This window comes from Otolemur garnettii, unplaced genomic scaffold (genome assembly GCF_000181295.1).
Source record: "Otolemur garnettii isolate 467f Iridium unplaced genomic scaffold, OtoGar3 scaffold00116, whole genome shotgun sequence".
Classification (NCBI taxonomy): Eukaryota; Metazoa; Chordata; class Mammalia; order Primates; family Galagidae; genus Otolemur; species Otolemur garnettii.
Window position 1 is genome coordinate 2,315,708 of NW_003852511.1, and position 21,599 is coordinate 2,337,306.

Consider the following 21,599-nt stretch of genomic DNA (forward strand, 5'->3'; position numbering starts at 1 on the left):
AAAAAAAAAAAAAGAATCCTATTTCTTGGTGTTTATTCATCTGAGATTGAAAAAAATGGCAAAAGGAATCGAATAGAATAACAGACTGAAATAATATTCAGTTAAGACCAAAGACAATTCCCTGAAGACAGAGAAAAATGATTTGAAATGAAAAAGCAAGAGACTGAGGTCTAATGTGACATGCAGACACTCATAATCAACACCTTGTACTCAGTATGGCAGGGCAGAGCTGGGGACTACGAGTGAGCACCCAGGGCAGAGCTGGGGACTGTGAGTGAGCACCCGGGGCCAAGTGGCAGCCTGGAATATCTGCTCTTCTTCCTGAAAGATACGCTGTTCCCAGCAATACAAAATGTCTTTTATAGGCCAGGCACAGTAGCTCACGCCTGTAATCCTAGCATTCTGGGAGGCTGAGGCGGGTGGATTGCTTGAGCTTAGGAGCTCAAGATTAGCCTGAGCCAAAGGAAGACTCCATCTCTACTAAAAAAATAGAAAAAATGAGGCAAGAGGATCGCTTGAGCCCAAGAGTTGGAGGTGGCTGAGAGCTATGACACCACGGCACTCTACTAAGGGGACAGCCTGAGACTATCTAAAAAAAAAAAAAAAATTCTTTCATATACAAAGAAGAAAACTTATACATGTAATCTTTCCAGTCACCATCAAAAGAACCACTGATACCTTCCAAAAGCTGAATTTTGTGGAGGACTTAAACACTTTTCTCTCAAGATGTGTTTTATTTGAGAAAGATTAATTGTTAATCATGTTTAACATCACCTTTACAAATGAGTGAGTGAAACGTGCTCGGAGGTTATCCTGCTACCTGCTCAGATAAGCTGGAAAAGCCAATGATACCCAGGGCAGAGCGGGTGATTCTCCTGTTTCACGCTGCCCTTTCCTAGAAATTAAGATGTATTTCTTTTATCTTCCCCACCCTGGGGGTCTGGAGCCTGAGAACAGTATCCAGAAGGCGTATGTAAGGCAGCTGCCCTCCGCCAGCCTCTGTGGAGACACCTCTGCCAACCTCTCGGGTCAGCTGCCCCCGTGTCCAGAGCGGTAACTTTGGCAGCACCCTCAGGGACCATGGCTGATTCATTATTATTTTTTGGTTTCTGTGCAGATGTCTTCTCCAGAAGTTTTGCTGACAAGTTCCAGACCGTGATAAAAGCCTTCTCTCTGCTGGGGTCTTCTCTCCCTCTGGAGTTCCTCCAGCAATGTCTTCTCTTGCCATGCCCAAGAGACGGACAGGTGCACTCCTGCTCCCCTTGCACCAGGATGCTCCCCTTTCATTCCGCAAATCCTCCCTGCTTGGAGGAAGCATGTCCTCTCTTTCACTGGTTCCCTCTGTACTGCCCGTAAAAATGCTACATCGCTGACATCTTTGACGTTGGCCTTTACCCAGCTGCCCTCACAAACACTGCCCCCTCTTAGTCCCTTCAGGCTTACCTAACAGAACCCCACAGACTGGGCAGCTCAATGACAAAGAAATTCATTCTCACAGCTCCAGAGGCTGGAAGTGCAGGGTTAAGATGTAGGAAGATTCTGAGTCTGGTGAGAAATTACTTCCTCATTAGTGATGGTGCCTTTTCACTGTGTCCTCACGGTGGGGGGCTGCAGGGTCTCTCTCAGACCTCTTCTCCAAGGACACTCACCCCTCTCATAAGGCTCCTTCCTCATGACCGGTAGTCACCCGCCCAAGCCCCCACCTCCTGATACCCCCACATTGGGTTAGCTCCTTCCAGATGAATTTGGGGAGGACATATTCCATCCACAGCATGTACTACCCGTTTTTTCCTTCAGTGCCATCCCAGGCTGTGGAAGGTCCAAGCTCCGTGGTTCACTCTGTCATCGGCCTCTGTCGAGTGGGGCTCCTCCGGGGACTGGAGCCTCTTCTCCAGCACAGGCTTCCAACTGCACAGGCCTGGACTGGAATCCTGGCCCTGCCTTAGGCTGTCTGACCTTGCTCATGCTACTTAACATCTCCGAGCATTGAGTTAGGTTCCTATTCCTTAATGAGGAAAAATAGGCTGGGTGCAGTGTCTCACATCTGTAATCCCAGCTCTGTGGGAGGCTGAGGCAGGTGGATTGCTCGCGGTCAGGATTTCAAGACCAATCTGAGCAAAGTGAGACCCCCATCTCTACTAAAAATAGAAAAAATTAGCTGGGCATGCTGGCGTGTGCCTGTAGTCCCAGCTACTCAGAAGGCTGCAGCGGGAGGATTGTTTGAGCCCAGAAGTTTAATGTTGCTGTGAGCTAGGCTGAGGCCATGGCACTGTAGTCCTGGGTGACAGAGCTAAACTGTTTCCAAAAAAAGAAAAAATAACAAGGGAAAATCTGTAACTCATGCTGTTCTGTTGAAGGTTTTGAGATGGGAAGAATCAATGTAGTTTCCACCTCGTGATGGGCACCCAGTGATCACACCCAGAAACCTGGCCATCCCAAGAGCCGTTTCCTCCTCACCATGCCCACAGTCCTCGGAGCCTCAAGCGCCACAGACGTAGCCTTTCCCACCTCTCCAATCCACCTCTCTGTCCACTGCACCCTTCCCGAGTAAGACCTTCACTGTCTTGTTCTCAGCTACCGTCTCCACACCCTCCCCCTCTCTACACCACCACACTCAGTTCCCCACATAGTGACAGGGGTCCTTCTCTCCCAAAAGGCCGACTGGATCCCATCATCGACCTTCACTCAGTGCCTCTCAGAGATTCCACATGGCCCAGTACACAGGCAAACACACAAGCCCAGCTGCTCAGCCTCACTCCTCACACTTAAGATGTGCACAGCAGCAAAAATCCTAATGGCAAGGTCCTTCCCGCCTCCCGTCCTTCACACACATGGCCCCCTCCGCAGGGAGCTCTTCCGCCCTGACCCCATTCGGTTCCCTTTGCCTGGTGAACCCCTACCTACACTTCAGTGCCTGATGTAAGAAGTTCCATCTGCTCAGTGCTGCCTCCGCTGACTTCCCAGGAAGAATGGAACCTTCCTCCTCTGTGCATTAAAACCACCTTTAAACACCTCGCAGACAGCATTTAGATACCTCATTTGGTTTTTGCCCGCCTGGCTGGGCCCTGCCCACAGAAGTCGCATGTACACTTCGCTAAGTCACAAGGGCAGAGCACGTCTTTGGTATCTTCACTGAATTCACAGAGTACACACAGTTCTTTCATTCTGTTCACTTGAAAACAGCCTTCAAGGAGGCTGATTGATTAACTCTAAGGCCGCTGGCCACTTCCCATCCTCCTTACACTCTGATGTAACCTGACGGCAGAGCCCCTCCGGACCTGACTTGTACCCTCGTCCCTGAGCACCCTCTCGTGCATGTCCCTCCACCCACCAGGCCACCTTAGCTGCTGCCCCTTGAGTCCTGCTGTTTACTCGTCTGACTCCCCTCAGACAGCCGACTCCCTGTTACACAGTGGGCTCTCTAACACGGGGCCACCTTGCGTCTCTCTTTTCCCCATCCACGGCACGACTGTTGGCACACTGACGTGTCCTTGAGAGAGTGACTATAAGGTTTCAGCTTTCCTAATGACCCATTTACACAAGGATTTTCAGCAGCTAAAGAGGAGAAAGGAAGTGAGTAGATTCACGGCCGTGGAGCAGGCAGCGCAGTGCTGAGGAAATGCCGAGCTCATCAGAGAAGGACACAGTGCTGCTCATTTTCCTTCAAACGGCACCCCAGTAACTTTCAGAAAAGTTACTCTGAAACTGGAGGTTCATGCTTCCCTGAGAGTCCATTCACCAAGCATTCATGCACCCTGACGACGTGCCAGGCACCCCGAGGCACAATGTGAGCGGGGCAGACGCGGGGCCTTAGGAAGGAGATACATGAGTGACTGCATTCAGGTATGACAGGTGAGGGGACAATGAGCTACTCTCAGAGCAACACCAGGCAGCGACAGAGCAGGAGGCGGGGGCTCCAGGGAGTCACGGGGATGGCACTCAGGCACAGCTCGGCACTGAAGAAATGGGGAGCAGTGTCCCCCGCGGAGGCTCTGGAAGGGCCAAGCAGGGGCACGCAGCTGCCCCCTTCCCTCCTCACGCCTGCCCGCTCTGCTCTGTCCATCCACCTGGGGTTTCTGTTCCTTCATTTCATCCTCGGCTGCCTCAGAAACAAAAATACAAAAAGAAAGGGCTGCTAACCGCTGTTTCTTTCCATCTATTCCTCTGCACTTGCCAGTAATGGGCACTCAATTCACTATTTGGTGAAGGCAAAGACTTCTCTCCCACACAGCCCACAGTAATACAAACACTGAAGGAAATCACTACGAGAAAGACTGAGGAACTATGACCCTGAAAATGATTCTCAAGGTGTGGAACAGAGAAAATGTCAAGGGGACAAGTGTGGGCAGAAGTTGATTCCCAGGCTCATCTGTCGCTGGGATGGATAGTTCTGTGGAAGGCACTTGATTTCTCAGTGGCTCAGCTGCAGCTTCTGTAAAAAGAGGACATTGACTCCTTTCTGAAGGTAGCGGGGCCACGATGTAATGAAATTTCAAACAGCCTTGTACCCTTCAAAGTCGCACACCATTATTACTTCTTTTGGAAAAGTAATACTTTAATTGGAAAAGAAACAGTACCCAGGATGGATGATCATTGCAGACAATAAATTAAGTCCGGAGTCCAAATATATTTAGATAATTAAGTTCACCTACTGTTATTCACCCAGTACCCTCCACCTAATTCTCTGTCATTTATTTTCTACTTCTCTATTTCATCAGACCTCCTCAACACAAATGCCAGAGGACAGTCACATTTCACTAGTGTCCCTACTGATACAGAATCAAATAAAAGAGCAAATAACAGAAAAGGGAGTAGAAGGTAAAAATATCAAATCAGGAACAGTGAAGTCAGAGAGGAGGAGAAAGCTGCCCCTTCCTTCTGCCTCCCAGTGTTTATCTCGGCCTGTGATCCTGATCACCAAATGTGACCATTGAGTTAATAGCCGATCCCTCCACGAGACAGCCCAGGGCTTGCAGGTGTCTGTCTGTCTTACCCCAGTACATCCTTAACCCCTTGCACACAGCCCAGGCCAGGAAATGTATTTAACACATGTGAATATAACAGAGGTGTGGGCCTTGAGCAACTGTTCCATGCTTACTTCAGAATGCAGACCTGAGAAGTAAAATGGCAGGGATGGTTTTATTCAAGCATCTACAAGTACAGAGAAGGCTGGCTTTCTGAAGTGCAGAACAGTAGGTAGAGACAGAGGCCCTCACGTAGAAGACAGTGGCCATCAATCCCAATCTGTTGATGGCTTGCACCACACACCGCACACACTATTCAGCCAGTGTCCTTATCCAAAAAACTTTTAATATCTTTTTCCCACAGGGCTGTTGTAAACATTGTGTGAATGTTATATGCAGGGAAAGTGCTCAGTGAACACGTGCTAGTTCTACCTGCTTCACTAACCTACATCTGCAGACTGAGACTGCCGTGGAATCACATTTCCTAAAAAGAATTAGAATCAACATTACGTATGGTCCTTCTCTAGGGTGCAAAGGGAAGAAGGATTCGTTTCATCTCCCCAATTCTATATCACAGATAAAAAGCAAGAAACGGGAACTCCTCTACAAAGTGTGTCTCTGCCCTTGCTGAGACGGTGTGGTGTTACCTGAGCTACGCCATCAGAGCTGACAGACTGATCGTCCCAAGCCGTTACGCTGCCCCTCTCGGTACACATCATAAGTCTGTGTTCATTTTTCCATTGCATTTGATTTCTTCTAAGCCTAACTAACAGCTTTGGGAGAAATTGTTCACCAGGGACAAATGGAAATGTGGCCACTGGGGCAGGAGAGAGTGATGAATGTTTTGTCAACAATATAAAAGCAAAGTTACGACACAAGGGCACACTTATTCTTCTAAGAAAAGGCGGGATGAAGAGTGGCAGGAAGTCCACAGTCCAGGTGCTGCTTTGCGTGTTTTCTCGGCTAACCTCAGACCTCCAATACACTCTGTCTGTGAAAGAGCTGAGCTTCCCTGAGCTTCTGGGGCTCTCTCGGCTAACCTCAGACCTCCAATACACTCTGTCTGCGAAAGAGCTGAGCTTCCCTGAGCTTCTGGGGCTCTCTCCTGGAAATATTCTCTCACTATGTTCTTAACTTTATTCACTGCTTCAAACTGATGCAGATGTACACACGTGCAAACACGTACACACATCTCAAATGGAAGACTGGTTTCCTGGGGCAGCAGGACAGGAAAGGCTACTTGGATATCAAGGTGGCTTATTCCTTTATGTGCACAGTGCCAACATTTTCAAAGCCATGCCACCTTCAAGAAAGATTACTTCAGTTTGGAAGCAGTCTCATACCTGGGCTAGTCTCACTTTCTTAAATTATTGACCAAGCAGGGAGACAGGAAGATCGGAAGAGACTTGCCCCAAGGTGGTTCAGACAAGTACCAGGTTCTGCAGCCCCTAGTTCAGGGGTCCATGAACCTCCCACCTTACATATGTACATAGCTAACTGTGCAAAGCAAACAGACTTCTCACCACATCCCATTCTAAAAAGTGTTGCATATTCTGAATGATCACTGGACCCGGCAAGCTCCCCCTTCTCGGCCCATCTTGCTTTTATTCATCCGTCCACACAGCAGCGTCTGCACAGCTATCCAGGTGTCTGCCGATCTGGTGCTCCTTGCAACACGCGGTACAGCAAAGGCCCACGGGATGAGGGATCAACTCTCTGACCTGGGCTCAGAAGCAGCATCATGGAGAACCAAGTCACGGAACTGAGTTGTAAAAGACAACCAGGAAGGCGCTGGGGGAGCACGTTCCACGTCGTGGAAGGGGACGGTGCTTTGCTGCCTGCACGAACGCGGCTTCACTGGCTTCCCTCTCAAGCAATGGCCTGGTTACGCTGCAGGATGGGAACGGTCAGGGCTCATGCTGAAGGCAGGACTCATAATGCAGGAAGGAAGGTGTTAAAAATCGATAAAACAGAAGAAAGGGTCAAGCTTGGAGAAAATGCATTTAACAGAAATCACCTTCATTTTTTTATCATCCTATAATTTCTGCACCAGGAAGAAAGGCAGCTTGTTGCCATTGACTTTGAAGATCGAACAAAAGGAAATATGCTTCAGCATCAGCAATGCAATTTGGTGGTAATTTAAGGAAGAAGTTCCTGACGTTGATGATTAAATACTCATGTTGCAATTAGGGAAACACTAGCATTTCTTTTGCCCCAATTATTCTCAAATGGAGTGTTAAGAAATAACCTTGCCTCAAAGAGACGGAAGGAAGAGAAGCTTGCTGAAAGCTTTTATCCTCATGTTTTTATTCCATAGGCGCATAGCACTGTTTTAACATCTCTAAAGTTCATATAAACACACACACACACGCATCCCTAAATAAACTGGATCTAATAAGGAGGGAATCTCAGGCAGGGTGGCTCACACCTGTAATCCTAGCACTCTGGGAGGCCAAGATGGGTGGATTCCTCAAGCTCAGGAGTGTGAGACCAGCCTGAGCTAGAGTGAGACCCTCTATTTGCTAAAAATAGAGAAACTAGCGGGGCTCATTGTGCACAACTGTAGTCCCAGCTACTCAGAAGGCTGAGGCAAGAGGATGGCTTGAGCCCAGGAGTTTGAACTTGCTGTGAGCTATGACACCAAGGCACTGTACCCAGGGCAGCATGGTGAGACTCAGTCTCAAAAAAAAAAAAAAAGAAGAGAGAAGAAAGAAGGGAGGAGGGAGGAGAGAAAGGGGAGAAGGAGGGAATCAAGATAGACTATTACACCTCTACCCCCACTTTTAAGTTCCTCTCTCCTTAAAATCCCAACTACGCCCCAGCCGCCCAGGGCCTAGGCTATCTCCCCTGCCCAAGCTGCTCAGCCAGGCTGCCCTGCACACAGGGGAAGCTTGGGAATGAATGAACGGCACCACCGAGGCTGATGGGGGAGGACCGTAAGAAAATGCTTTTGAGGATTTTTTTTATTTCCTTTTTTACTTGGAGACAGAGAAGAAAATGATGACGTTTGAAGAAGAAAAGACCCACTGAGGGATTCTGGAGAAAAATGATCAAGTGCCCTGTGCACTGTGCCTGAGAGACTTTGTTGAATGCTCAGCTTTGTTTCTACAAAGAGAAGCAGAAAGGAAGAAAGGAAGCCCTGACCGGAGTTCCCAAAGGAGTTTCAAAAGGAAACCCTGGTATTTGAAGCTTGTCAGTATTAGTCTTGAATTGTACTTTGTCTTACACATGTTATCTGCTCACTGGACTGATTCATACATGGACACACAGACACATGCACGTGTACATATAATACACATGCAGATTTGGGAGGGAGGTACGGTGTTAAAGGGTCTATCGCCCACAGATAATGAAGTGCACTTCATGGGACAGTTTACCTCCAAATGAACATCTCTAATTGCGTGGAGATAACATACGTTATAATAACATACGTTGATGAGTGGTAGTTTCAGAAAACTCTCAGGTTTAAAAATATCTTTATGAGGTAGAAACAAAACTGCCTACTGGCCCTCCGAAGTTCTGTGGCAGATTTCATATGCCTCTGGCAGTTTTGATGAGAAGGTGTAGGGTAGCTCAGCTTTTTTTTTTTTTCTTAGAAATTTTACGTGTCTCTTATGATGGAATTTATGGGAAAGAATGACAGAGGGTTTGGTTGGAAAGTGGAAGTAAATAGGCCAAATGCTCACTCTGCTGTGCCTTTCATGTCAGGACTAAATACTTACTTTTTTTTGAGACAGAGTCTCACTATGTTGCCCTCAGTAGAGTGCGGTGGCATCACAGCTCACAGCAACCTCAAACTCTTGGGCCCAAGAGATTCTCCTGCCTCAATCTCCCAAGTAACTGAGACCACAGGTGCCCACCACAGTGCCCAGGTATTTTATTGTTGCAGTTGTCATTGTTGTTTAGCTGGCCCAGCCAGACTCAAACCTGCCAGCCTCGGTGCATATGGCCGGCACTATAACCACTGTGCTACAGGCACTAAACCTAAATACTTTCTTTTTAAACAAAAAGAAGTGGATTTTTTCTTATGATATTAACCATAGAGGCATTTCTGAGATCCAAGTTTTTATACATCCTAAAATAAGAACTAGATTGCATCGCTTTGACTTTAATGGAAGCCCTATTTCTAGGTCTGTTTCTGAGTGATTCTCATCTTTACAGGAGCTCTGTGCCCATAAAATTCCAGGTATTTACTAAGATCAGACATGACCCCTGTCCTTGGACTGTGCTCTCTGTTTGTAGTTCACGCATGGCCCTTGGGCTGTCCTATGGCTGTGTGAGTGTGCAAGGGACACACTCCAGGCTCTGGGCTCCCGTTGCTCAGGGCACACCCTGAAGCTCTTGGCATTCCTCCAGGGCCTCGCACACCCTAAGAGCTCCCCACCCCCACCCCAGGATCTATCACTGAGTCTAATTCATACTAAGTCATCAATATTTGTCCTGTAGATAAATGAACAAATGTGGCAAGTCAGACATCGTTGTTTGCTAAGAATAGATCCTTCGTATTTCACATTGTTTTTCATTTTGGTGAAAAACACCATACGTTTACAAGTCAAGACAATATTTCATTTTTAGAAATAGGTACTGGAGAAAAATGAGATCATTAGCCAGCAAGATGGAATGACAGGTCCCATGCATCCAAGTCTGTCTGTATCTTCACAGATAAACACACAGATACACACATACGTCCAATTTGTGGGAAACGCTGGTGTTTAGTTTCCTTCTCATAGTCTTCTTCCAAAATACCTGCCAATTTTACTCAAGCCCCGATTTTACAGAATACTTTTTATGAAGTGCACATGAGACCAAGGCTGAGCTAATAGGACATGAGAAAGAAGCATCAGAACCGCAGCCTCTGACTCTGAGGAGTGATGGACAGTGGGCAGACCAGCAACGCCCAGGACAGGGCCAGGACCAGCCCCGGACTGACAGCACCGGGTCAGCTCTCATAACACCTTGCAGGAAAGCACACGAGGAAACAGACCTCTACTTTACTAGTTATTATGGTATCTATATTTTTCATATAGAATTAATTACATACCAAAAACACCCCCTAAGTATTGGGTGAACACCAACAGGATTCTACAAGAGAGAAGAAGTTCCGCTGGCATCACTGAGATAAGCATTGTCTTCCGTGACTCCCAGGATCACCACACCCCAAACGCCAGGCTAGGAAGCTGGTTTCCAGCCACTCTTTCCTCTCTGTGGCCTCTCACGCCTCACCACGCACTGAACCCCAGCAATACTGGCTTCACTACATTTACGGATTTGACCTCGCAGGCTCTGCCTGGACTGCTAAACCTGAGTCCAGGTCTAACCTCACTTGACAACGGCAATGCCACGTGTAACAACTTCTGAGCCATCATTATTCATCCTGTGTTTTCCCTAAATCAGTGCCAACTGCCACTCTCAAAGTCACCCTACCCAAGCTTGAGGATCATGACAATCCAATGTTCTGGGTTTTAAGGATCAATTATACTTCTTAAATTTCCAGGAAGGGAAGCATGACAGAAAATACTAACTGCCTGCCTACCAACCACTCTTTGCTGTCTATTCAGACAGCTAAGGGACTTGCAGTTCCCACTCTTTTGCAGCTAGAAGTGATATAATTTTAGCCATAAAATATAATCTGAAGTCTAATATAAATAAAAGTGAGTGAAAATTTAGGTTTCACTTTCAAATTTATTAGTATTAACATTATTACCATTGTAGTCTTCATCATCATAACCACCAAGACTATTTATGCTGATAATAGTTACGATTTGTATTAGTTTTCTAGGGCCATGTCACAAATTTAGAAGCTTTAATTTGACTGGGTTTTCTGTTCAGGGTCTCACCAGATTATAACTGCAGTGTTAGCTGAATCTCCGACCTTACCTGAGACTCAGGGTCCTCTTCCAAGCTCACTGTGGTTGAAAAAATTCAATTCCTTGCAAGCTATGGGACTGCAGCCTCCATCCTCAGGCTGGCTGTCCTTGACCCATTCTAGCCACTGCAGCTTCCCCCTAGGTCTTTGCCCTGTGCTCCTCCCTCAGGAGCTGTTTACAACCTGGCTATAAACAGGCCAAGAGAGGAGGGTCTTTCTTCTGTCCCTGCCCTTTGAACCCTCTTTTAAAAGCCTCTACTGATTAGGTCAGACCCACTCAGGACAATCTCCTTTTTAAATTAAATTTTATTTTACTTTTTATTGATACCAAAGATTTTACATATATTAGTTGCATACATGAACTATGTAATAATCAAGTCAGGTATTGGGATCTGCATCATGTCAAGTATTTTTTGTTTCTCTGGGTTGGCAATATTTCAAGTCCTCTCTTCTAGCTACTTTGAAACACATAACACAAACTGATGAAAGAAATTGAGGAGAGTATAAATGGAAAGACATCCCATGATTAGAAAAATGAGTATCACTAAATGACCACATTGCCTAAAGCAATTGAAACATTCAATGAAATCCCTATCAAAATATCAGTGTCATTCTTCACAGAATTAGAAAAAACAAACTAAAATTCTTATAGAACCAAAGGACCAAACAGCAAAGCAATCCTGAGCAAAAAAAACAAAGCTAGAGGCATTACATTACCTGATTTCAAAATACATTCCAAGGCTCTAGTAACTAAACAGTATGATATCAGTATACAAACAGATGCACAGACCAGTAGAACAGATCTGAGAGAACAGAAATACATCCACGTATTTTCAGGCAACTGCTTTTGGATAAAGGTACAAAGAAAACACACCAGGGAAAGGAACCCTCTTTAAAAATGGTGCTGGGAAAAATTGAGCTATGCACATATAGAAGAGTGAATCCAAACCTCTCTTACTCTATATATACAAAAATCAACTCAAAGTGGCTTATAGACTTACACATAAGACCTAAAACTATAAAAATATCCTAAAACTATAAAAATACCCTGTTATTTTTAAAATAACCACAGGGAAAACACTTCAAGGCATTGGTCTAGGCATAGATTTCATGGCTAAGATCTCAAAAGCACAGAAAACTATAAGAAATTATATTTTAATTTAAATTAAAGCTAGCTGGTTAGGGACTTTGACTACCACTGCAAAATCCCTTCAACTTGGCCAAATACTGTTAACCTAATCACAGTATTGACACCCCAACCTCTTCACAGGGCCTGGCCACACTCAGGGTGTGCATGCCAGGGAGCAGAAGTGTTAGCAATCTTAGAAAACTGCCTACCACGCTGTTTAACAGGAAACCTTGAGCATCAATTTAATTTCATTTACTTATTAAACCATCTGCATGAGGTTAGTGTCACTAATCCATTTTACAACTGAAAAACCAACGTGACTCAAGTTCTTTGCCACAGGAATCCAGAAATGCTGATGACTTCCTTATCTGAAATGACATGGAGATACGAAAAAGAGCTAATGAAGAAACACTTGGGAAATTATTTTGTAAAGTAAAGCACCAATGATCTGCAAGTTATCTTACAGCCCTGTGAATTGTCCTTCTGACTATACAAATATATTCACACTTCGAATGTGGTAGGGAAGATGGCACAGAAGGAAAAAGATTGAGAAGACACAGATTTGGGGATGTGGGATGGTGATGTTCAGTAAGTTACTTTCTCTCTGGACCTCCATTTTCTCATTTTAAGTAATAAAATGAAGGAAGTGGACTAGGGGATATCTAAGGTCCACTACAGCAATAAAAAACCTGGACATATGGTCTGTTTTATATTGATAATTAGATTTTAAATCCTGAATTCCAGGACAATGGCCCTGTTTTAGTCTGCAATTCTTCTACTACCTTGAGGAAACATGGGAAAACCTCTCCCACAAGCAGTTATTAATGATGCTTGGGAAACATTAAATTATAATAATGTGTTTCAACCTCTGGATCCCCTTGCCATCAGTAAAATAGAATCTCTTTGTAAGGGATAATAAAAAGTAGAAATCATGGTTTATCCAGACATATAGAAAGCCCAGCTAATTAACTACTGAGCCATTTCTCCAGGGAGCAAATATTCTGGTCGTTTCTGTACATCACTGTCAGGTGTTATTAAAGTCAATGAGAGGGTCCATTTATCTGTAACTTGCTACCATCTTGGATGAGTCACAGAAAATAGGAAATTAAAAGAGAAATAAAATTTTCTTTCCCTAATTAATATTCCAGAGGGCAAAATTAATTGACAGTCCCTCAATCTGCTTCTATGAAGTGATAATAATATAAATTAAGGAAATAAATACATATCAGGACCCACATAGAGAAATACATCTCTGGCAAGACGGCTGACATGCTGGACTTGTTTATAAGGACTCATCAATCCATCATGATGCAGCAGAGACAAATAGGGAAAAAAATCAATTCCAGCAATGCAAAGAGTAAGCATAGTAGGTATAAACAAACACATCATTAAAGAAGAAGCAGATCACAGTTCTGGGTAAGTGGGAGTTAGGTTCAAGATGGGTGAGCTTCTCTTGTTCCTGAGGACTCCCACACCAATTTGCTAACCACATTCATTGACGGCATTTAATAGGTGCTGTATCTGAAAGTGGAGTGTCAGTGTGAGACTATTAGAAAACTCAGGACTTACAAATGAGCAGAAAGAGATGCAAATTGCTCTATTTTTACCATAAGGTGTTTCAAAATATAGTTAGAACTTCAAGAATCCATTCCAACACACTATACTATTTATTGCAAGTGATCTTTCTTCTATGCTGAGCCAGGAAAGTCAATACAGTGCCTCCTTCAGATGAGTTAATAAACCTTCCCAAAGAACTCCAGTTCCACCTGGCCAAAATCCTGTTTCAAAACCTAAATAAATCCTAGAGCCCTTCAAGTGTTTATTTCCATCAGAGAGTCAGCAGTGTGCTTTCAAAATAGAATCATTTACTCTGATCCAACAATTACTTAGCCTCAAACAAGCCACAAACAGAATGGAAAACAGAAATAAACAGAAGTCTCAGTCCAGGATAGTAAATCAAGTTTATCTCTTGGGCTTGCTCTGGCCAGTTGGCACTGGTTGCCATCAGTACAATATAGACATCCTCAGGGGCTACGAATCTTCATCAAGAAAAATACACTGTGAGCAACATGGAGTGATGTTGAGGGGGGGAGCCAGTAATAGCACCTGTCAAGCAACAGGGTCAGGCGTGGTGGCTCATGCCCATAATCCTAGCACTCTGGGAAGTAGAGGCAGGTGGATCCTGTGAGCACAGGAGTTCGAGACCATTCTGAGCAAGAGCAAGAACCCATCTCTGAAAATAGCTGGGCATTGTGGCAGACACCTGTAATCCCAGCTACTCAGGAGGCTGAGGCAAGAGAATCACTTGAACCCAAGAGTCTGAGGGTCTTGTGAGCTATGGTGTCACGGCACTCCACTTAGGGCAGCAGAATAACCTCTGTCTCTAAAGAAATGAATGAGTGAATGAATGAATAAATAAATAAATAAATATCAGATTCTAAAATAGTTTCCAAACCCCTCCAAAGTCATGTCATGATCCATGAATGTACATTGCTTTTGTTAATATTTGAACTGGTAATTAAGACTGTTTGGCATTTGTCAAATGATTTGGGTTTTTAGAGCATATAGCTTTTTTATACATTAAAAAGTTTCATGAGATATTTCTTTGCAGACAGCATCCTGAGGACTGAAGAGTATTCTGCCTTCCACAGACTCAACCATGATTCTATTATCAATGAGTTCTTTTTCACTACCAAATGAATTTTACTTGCTCAAAAGTATGAGACATGAGACAATGGTTCACCATAATTCAAAGTTAGAGTAAGGAGATGTGATTTAACAGAGATAGCATTGGAGAAATCAGTTGACTGAGGATAAAAAAGGTGAAAGCAGGGCAGCCCCTGTGGCTCAAATTGAGTAGGGCACTGGCCCCATATGCCGGAGGCAGTGGATTCAAACCCAGCCCCGGCCAAAAACTGCAACAAAAATAAAATAAATAAATACAGAAGAATTTAAAAAAAAAAAAAAGGTGAGAGTTTTGGTCTGACCACTTAAGGTGTGATTTGGAAAGTCCATTTGTTGAACTTCTTAATGCCTATGTCTACCATCATCACTGGGGCCATCAACTCATCTATGGCACTCAATACCTTAGGGCCAGCGACTTCATCTTTTTTATAAATCCTCTTCACATAAGCCATATTTTTACGAATTACAAAGTGGATCAAAAATATACATTTTAAAAGCCTTATATTCAAAATTGTCCATTATTTTGAGGCATCTAGTGCAAATATCCAGTCTGCTCTCTCGTTCACCATTACTGGATTAATTTCCTTACTAGTTCCTCCACCTTCTCTGGCCATTCATTCCCAACTCTGATGAAACTGTTTCACATGCTTCACTGCACACTCACAGCCGTGTTTTCAACCTAGTGATAAAATGTTTGCAGGCCAAGCTGAACAACCACCTCTGACTGATTTCCTGCTTTCTGATCATCCACAGTACAGCAGCACCTTTGATGCATGTTAAGCTCCTGAGAAAGAACTGTATCTTCTCCTCCTTTCATATCTCTGTAGTACCTAGTAGAGTCACTGCTTATCAAATAAATATATGCTGACTTTCTACTGACTATGAACTTTTCAATTTATGCATCAGTAACAGAAAGCTTATAGGTTTCCAATTCCATCAACTAAAGAAAATGATATTTATATCTGATGCTGTTTGCTTTTGGGGATTGCAAAGAAAAGTGAAGAAGTATGGGGTCCCAGTTAAAATGGCATTAAGAACATGGGGAAACAGCTCTCCCTTTCCTCAAAACCCATGAAATTTCCAATAAAGAATTCAAAAAACAAAAATCCTGAATCCACACTGGGAATTAGAAAAGGTACTTACACAAGCCACAGACACTGAGGAATCTATGCCAGGCCTTATATTCAGGTACTAGACTGGAAGACAACTGGGAGGTCTAACACTTGTCCTAACTTTCCTCTCCACATAAGAAAGAGTAGTTTACTGAGGAAGGAAACAAGATAATCTTGCTAAGCCCCTACAGACATCACCTAACCAAGAGGAGAAGGGCCAGAAGTGAGGGCTGACTAATGGACTGAGAGGTTTTTTAGTGCTTGGACTTGCATGTCTGAGGACTGGCGGTATGTGGTGCACCTACTATCTCAGCAGCAAGAGGAGTTAACCCAGCAGTTCATGGGTGAGGAAGTCAGAGCAGAGATGACAGGACAAAGACAACCACTGTCTCGGTGTTCCATTCACATCTGCTGCCCATGACAAGCTTCCAGCTACAGCTACCTGAAACTCCATTAGCCTATGGGTAGGCTACTGGACTGTATTTTGTTTTGTGTTCCTGTTTTCCTGTGTTTTAGACCTGAAGTACCTCTGGGAAGATTTGGTCAAGGAGCCTGAAAATTATCTGAAAGAAACCAGCTCAATTCCTACTATAAAACAGGAGTCACAAAATCTAATGGCAATGCGAGCAGACAGATGACATAAAGACATTATGTGGGTCAGGTATAAAAGACGATAGGAGATGATGAGACCTGTGAACTAGGGTGGTTATGGGTTACTATTTGGTATCAGCAGGCTGTTGCTAAATGAGAATGTGAGACCAGTGTTGCCAGACCTTCAAAATGTTTAAAAGAAGTAAAAGAATCATATTTTTACCAACTGTCCTAATTTTAAATGTTGGCTCAAAAATAATTTTAAACACTCTGCAGACCAAACACAAAATATGTCTGTGGACTGAAAGGAGGCAATACTAGGTTTTTAAAGACATATTTTTACAGTGAGGATGAGAAGAAAACACAAGACAAACAAAAGCATCCTGAAAAATGAGATATTTCTCTAAAGGAATTGCATAAAGATGCTTTCTGAAACATTTTTACATCTAAAAATAAAAAGTGGGGTCACACCTATGGCTCAAGGAGTAGGGAGCCAGCCCCATATACCAGAGGTGATGGGTTCCAACCCAGCCCTGGCCAAAAAATATAAAATAGAATAAAATAAAAAGTGTTTAGAAAATATCTGATTTGAAATCTCAACAAGATTCAAAAGCATATTAACACTTTAAAGCTAAGCAAGCAATTAGGAGGGGGGAATAATATGAACACTAAATTTCAAACTATGATGTAACAATAAACCACAGGATGAACACCACAGAAAATGTAATGTACAATTGTAAAATTAGGGTAACAATAGAACTCGTCTCACAGTTATGCTGTAAGGAGTAAATTATATAATATATATAAGTAGTGGAAACAAAATAATTTCTAGAGAATTGCTGTACAACATTCTGCCTATAGATAATAATACTCTACTGTACACTTAAAAATTTGTTAAGAGGGTAGATCTCATGTTAACTGTACTTACTACATTCATATATATGTATCTTTCAATTCTAAATATTTATGCAACCAACTTAAATGCTCCCAGATTTACGAAACAGACCTTGCTTGGTTTGAGTGATATGATATACTATAACAGCATAATATCTGGGGACTTTAACACCCCTCTGGCAGAACTGGACAGATCATCTAAACAGAAACTAAATGAAGATACAAGGCACTTAAATGCAACCCTAGAACAAATGGGCTTAATAAACATATACAGAACACATCATCCCAATGCTAAGAAATTTACGTTCTTCTCATTAGTCCATGAACATACTCCAAAATAGATAATATCCTAGGTCATAAATCCAGCCCTGACAAAATCAAAAGAACTGAAATTATACCTTGTATCTTATCAGACCACAAGGCAATAAAGGTGGAACTCAACCCTAACAAAAATTTTCATCCCCACACAATGGTATGAAAATTAAACAACCTTATGCTGAGTGACAGGCGGGTCAAGGAGGAAACAAAGGACGAAATTTTTAACCTCCTCCACCATAACAACAATAAAAGCACAAGTTACCAAAACCTGTGGGACACTGCAAAAGCAGTCCAAAGAGGGAAATTTATCACATTAGTTGCTCACATTCAAAAAATAGGAGAGTATATCACCAATCCAATGAATCATCTTACAGAAGTGGCAAAGGAAGGGCAATCTATCCCAAATCCAGCAGAAGTAAAGAAACAACCAAAATTAAATCAGAAGTAAATGAAATTGAAAACAAAAGAATCATACAGAAAATCAATGAAACAAAAAGTTTGTTCTTCAAAAAGATAAAAACATCAATGAACCTTTGGGCCAGATTAATTAGAAACAGAAATAACCTCAATGAGAAATGAAAAAGGGGAAATACCAACAGATACCACAGAGATACAAGAGATTATCTCTGACTACTACCAGAAATTCTACGCACAAAAATTTGACAATGTGCAAGAAATGGACCAATACCTGGAATTATACCATTTCCCTACACTTAACCAGGAAGAAACAGATCTCTTCAACAGACAAATATCAAGCACTGAGATTGAAGAAATAATAAAATAGCTTCCAACAAAATAAAGGCCTGGATCAGATAGCTTTGTGCCTGAATTCCAACAAACCTTCAAAGATAAGCTTGTACCTATACTGCAGAACCTATTCCAAAACATTGACAAGGAAGAAACCTTCCCTAATACATTCTATGAAGCAAATAACACACTGATACCAAAAGCAAGAAAGGATCAAACTAAAAAGAACTACAAACCAATTTCACTAATAAATATTATTACATAAATACTCAATAAAATCTCAGCCAATAAATTACAACTATAGATTTAAATTATACATCACAATCAAGTAGGCTTCATCCAAGGGGTGTAAGGCTGGTTGAACATATGCAAATCCATAAATGTAATTCACCAAAGAAATAGAAGCATAAACAAAGACTGTATCATCCTCTCAATAGATGTAGAAAAAGCATTTGACAAAATTCAGCATCCTTTTCTAACAAAAACACTTAAGAGTGTAAACATAGGCGGCACATTTCTGAATCTGATCAAAACCACCTACAACAAACCCACAGATAATATACTGAATGGAATAAAATTGAAAGCTTTTCCACTTAGAACTGGAACCAAGCAAGGATGTCCTCTATTGCCACTACCATTCAACATAGTTTCGGAAGTTCTAGCCAATGCAGTGAGGTAACCAAAGGATATAAAGGGCATCCAAATGGGGGCAGAGAAGGTCAAATTCTCGCTCTTTGCTGATGATATGGTCTTGTACTTAGAGAACCCCAGAGATTCAACCATAATACTCCTGGAAGTGATGAAGAAATACAGTAAGGTCTCAGGGTATAAAATCAGTGTCCACAAATCAGTAGCCTTTGTATATGCCAATAATAGCTAAGTTGAGAAGCTAATCAAAGACACAATTCCCTTCACAGTAGCTTCAAAGAAAATGAAATACCTAGGAACATACCTAACAAAAGAGGTGAAGGACTTCTACAAAGAGAATTATGAAACTCTAAGAAAAGAAATAGCAGAAGACATTAATAAATGGAAAAACATGCTGTGCTCTTGTCTGGGAAGAACTGACCATGTTAAAATGTCCATACTACCAAAAGCAATCTACAGATTTAATGCAATCCTCATTAAAATACCAATATCACATTTTGAAGAACTGGAAAAAATAGTTCTTCATTTTGTGTGGAACCAGAAAACACTCTGTATAAAAACCCTGTAATAAAAACAATGCCAGAGGCATCACTCTACCAGACTTTAGGTTATATTACAAGTCCACAGTGATCAAAACAGCATGGTATTGGACATAGAGCCATAGACATTTGGAACCAAATAGAAAACCAAGAGATGATACCAGGCTCTTATAACCATCTGATCTTTGATAAAATAAACAAAAGCATACACCAGGGAAATAATCCCTATTCAATAAATGGTGCTGGGAGAACTGGATAACCACATGTAAAAGACTTAAGTTGGACCTATACCTTTTGCCACTTATAAAAATTGACTCAAGATGGATAAAAGATTTAAATCTAAAACATAAAACAATAAAAATCCTAGCAGAAAGTGTGGGGAAAACTCTTGAGCAGGTGTCCTCACCACGGCCCGTGGGCCATAAGAGGTCCCCCGTGGACATTTATCTGACCTGCCACGGACATTATCTGGCCTGCTGGGTATTTTTGCTACCACTGCCTGTCCTGCTTAGAAGCCGACTCGTCCCGGAACCTGCAGTCCGGCCCTCCAATGGTCTGAGGGACAGTAAACTGGCCCCCTGTTTAAAAAGTTTGAGGACCCCTGCTATTGAGGATGTCAGCCTGGGGAAAGATTTTATGAAGAAGACTTCAGTGGCAATTGCAATAACAAAAATAAACAAATGAGTCTTAATTAAGCTGAAAATCTTCTGCACAGCTAAGGACAAAACAATCAAAGCTGGAAAACAACCTTCTGAATCAAAAAAGATATTTGCATGGTATGAATTTGACAAAGGGTTGATAACTAGGATCTATAAAGAACTCAAATTACTCAACAAAAAAGGAGCAAAGAATCCCATCTATCACTGGGTAAGAGACATGAACACATCTTTCTCTGAGGAAGACAGATGAATAGCTAACAAACATATGAAAATATGCTCATTGATCCTAATCATCAAAAAAATTCAAATCAAAACTACTCTGAGATATCACTTAACCCCCATTAGAATAGCCCACATCACAAAATCCCAGAGTTGTAGCTGCTGGTATAGATCTGTAAAAAGAGGGACACTTTTATACTGTTGATGGGACTGCAAACTTATAGAGCCTCTTTGAAAGTAGGATGGAGAACCCACAAAGAACTCAAATTAGACCTTCTGTTTGACTCCTCAATCCCACTACTACACATCTACTCAGAAGAAAAGAAATCATTTTAACATTTGCACTAGATTGTTTATCACAGCCCAATTTACAATCATGAAGATGTAGAAACAACCTAAATGCCCATCAACTCAGCAATGGATTAACAATCTGTGGTGTATACCATGTATACCATGGAACACCATTCAGCCATAAAAAAGATGGTGACATTACATCTTTTGTATTAACCTGGATGGAGTCAAAACACATTCTTCTTAGTAAAGTATCTCAAGAATAGAGAAGCATATATCCAATGTACTCAATTTTATTAGGAAACCAGTAGATGGTCTAACCCACACCTACATAGGAGAAAAACTTAATACTATTCATGTTGGGAGAGGGAGAATGAGGGATGCAGGTGAGGAGGCAGGGATTGGTGTGCAACCACTTATAGGACACAGGTCAGGGTGTATGGCCAACTTTTAGGTGTGGAATACAACTAAGAGGGACTCTACACCCAAAAAATTCAAATATTGTGAACTGGGTGTTTGTACTCTCACAATAACCTGAAATGGGAAAAAAAAAATCTAGTGAAAAAGGTGGACAATATGGATACACAGATGGGGAAACTGCAAATGAGAAATGGCAACTATCTAGAGATGTCAAATGGAAATGCTTAGTGTTACAAATACAAAGTAAGAGATAAAAAATCCTTTGCCAAGTTTATCAACAGTTTAGAGACTGCAGGAAAAAAATCCACAAACTTCAAGATAGGTCATTAAAATTATTCAAATTAAAACCCAAAGGGGAGAAAAAGTAGGGGAAAAAAAGAACATAGTATACAGAACACCTGGAAGATTATTAAGTCATCTAGTATGTATACTTGGAGGCCATGAAGAAAAGAAAAATAGAATAAGAAAGAAGACATATTTGAAGTGAAAAATGGCTAGAGATTTTGCAAAATAAAGC

General features: G+C 42.3%; 1 protein-coding gene across 1 annotated transcript in view; it reads right to left on the minus strand.

The window, feature by feature from the left end:
- The window catches only part of PCNX2 (pecanex homolog 2), a 340,225-nt gene that overhangs the window by 197,153 nt on the left and 121,473 nt on the right, over window positions 1–21,599 (minus strand). The window lies entirely within an intron of this gene.